At 50.8% G+C, this 2,256-nt stretch overlaps 1 long non-coding RNA gene across 1 annotated transcript in view; it reads right to left on the bottom strand.

Moving 5' to 3' along the window:
* The window catches only part of LOC116080675, a 1,879-nt gene extending 1,133 nt beyond the window's left edge, over positions 1-746 (bottom strand). Inside the window, exons 1-2 of the long non-coding RNA XR_004114532.1 lie at positions 660-746; positions 121-293 (exon numbers count right to left, since the gene is read on the bottom strand). This is a non-coding gene — a long non-coding RNA (uncharacterized LOC116080675). The remainder of the gene's footprint in view (positions 1-120; positions 294-659) is intronic.
* Positions 747-2,256: the final 1,510 nt, after the last annotated feature.

The following is a 2,256-nucleotide window of genomic DNA, read 5'->3' on the forward strand; positions in this document are numbered from 1 at the left end:
GGATTCTAGGCCCTTGAGATGAAGGTGGCTGAGTTGTTCTTTGAGGTCTGTCCCTTTCCAGGGTAAAAAGGGCCATTGTGAACACAGCCTGCTCCAGAGGTAACCTATAATGATACTTACTGGAAGGAGGCGCTCTCCAGCCCTGGGCGCCCTACACATGGGTCCTGCCACACTCTTCCCAGGACCAGTAGCTTCGCCTACATGTTGTTCCCCAGCTGGTGTTCCTAGGGTCCAGCACTGTGCTTCCTCAGCAGCCTCCACAGGCATCCCTGGCAGTTACCACATGCACTTTGCTGCATAGGAAACAGTGTGGTATTACAGCTGGGCTGCGGAAAGATCTCTGCTGTCTTTGGAGCCAGGGCCAGCTGGTGCATTATTCATGGCTTCAGACCACACCTCTTAACAAGCTGCCCAGGAGCCAAGCAGGCTAGTCCCCTGGGGCTGGTTAAAGCACCGGTGTTAATAGCCCTGGCATGTGGCCTGGGTTCCTACCATTCTGTGAGGGTCTCTGGGCTCTTAGAGGACCTGAGAATGCCACCACCTCCTTCAGGCACAAGAAAGTAAGTAATCTTGATGGAAGGTCCCCCCCCCCCTCCAACAGCTTCACTGCCATTGGATGGAGTGAGTGTGACAGGGCTCCCAGGCCACGGGTGCATCACCTTGTTTCTGGTCCACACTCCTGTTGGGATCTGGGGCTGCTTAGCCTACCTCCACAGTCTGTGTTGTTGGTACTTGGTATCCCTGCTGCACCCAGCATGCTTGTCCTCTGTGACACATTGACAACTGCACCTTTGGCCCCGCCCACCCACTGACACATTGACAACTGCTCCTTTGGCCCCTCCCACCCACTGACACATTGACAACTGCTCCTTTGACCCCGCCCACCCACCCAGGTATTTGCGGCTTTGTGGAGCTGACCCTTGTGTTTCCCATCAGAAAGAACCCCCTGAACAAAAGCCCTCGTCCTAGCACAAGACCTACTCAAGGCTGCCAAGCTGTGGTCACCATCTCAACCCCAGCGGCAGCCCCTCCTCCACATCCTACTCCCTGCTCCTCCCCTCCTCCCTTCCGGGCAGAAGCAGGGAGGGAACTAGGAAAAGGCCCGTAAGGTCACAAGCAACAGTGAAACAAAATAAAAGAATTCAGCAGTAAGGCTAAGTCCCTTTCTACTAGGCTACTTACTTACTCATTTAGTTATTTTTCTTTATTCTTTGACAGTTCATACATTTATACAGTGTATTTCCATCATACCCACCCCCAACCAGGCTTCCCACTTCCCTTAGCCACACCCTCCATCTTCACGTCCTCTTTTGTTTTGTTGTTTTGTTGTTTTGTTTTGTTTTGTTTTGTTTTGTTTTGTTTTGTCTGTAACCCACTAAGTCCAGCCAGCCTGACTGCTGGGATGTTGACTGATCTTTTTGCCTTGCTTTTGTAACCACGAGTTACCTGCTGCAATGAGTTTATGCATCTAACAGCCATGTCAAGCCCAGAGGACGGGAATTTCACAGCACAGAAGATGGAGGGCCCCATCTTCCAGCTCCTATATTCCTTCGGCTTCCTCCTCCTCCCTGGTGCTTGGGGAAGAGCGGTTGTTACAGCTGTCCTGTTTAAGGCTGAGCACTCAACACTTCTTCTCAGAACTTGGACCAGTTGTAAGTCTCTGCATTGAGTGCTGCCCACTGCAGAAAGAAGCGTCTATGGACGAGGTGGAGGGCGTCACTCACCTGTGCCAATAAACACAAATATTGAGAAGGCGGTTTGACAATATGTCCATCTAGCCAAACGGCAGTAGTAGGTTCGTTCTACTTGGGACCTATAATTTTATAATTTCTGAACCCTGGGCTTTTGACCAAGTTTGCAGTATACATACCAGAGTACAGATTCCCTCTTGTTGAGTGGGTCTCAAATCCAACCAGAAAACAACTGGTTACTCCAAAACAGCCGTACCATTGTTGAACCGCGGAACCTCTTCCCTGGCAGGTCATTATGGCAGCACTCGGGGTTCACCACTAGGTACAACTACTGATGGATTTTCTTGCCCAGCAGCCTGCACAGAACTTTCCAGCACTGCAAAAGGTAGCCGCAGGCGAGTAGTGGCCAGCTGAGTTCCAGCTTGACTTCTTTGTGTTCTATAACCCAAGCATCTTATACCTTCAGCCATGGAGTCTCATCACTTCATCCTGGTAGAAAACCCTGAGAGCAATGGCAGTAGTCGTCTGTGTAGTCTGTGTAGTCTGTGTTGTTTGTGTAGTCTGT

Source organism: Mastomys coucha, unplaced genomic scaffold, assembly GCF_008632895.1.
Source record: "Mastomys coucha isolate ucsf_1 unplaced genomic scaffold, UCSF_Mcou_1 pScaffold6, whole genome shotgun sequence".
NCBI lineage: Eukaryota > Metazoa > Chordata > Mammalia > Rodentia > Muridae > Mastomys > Mastomys coucha.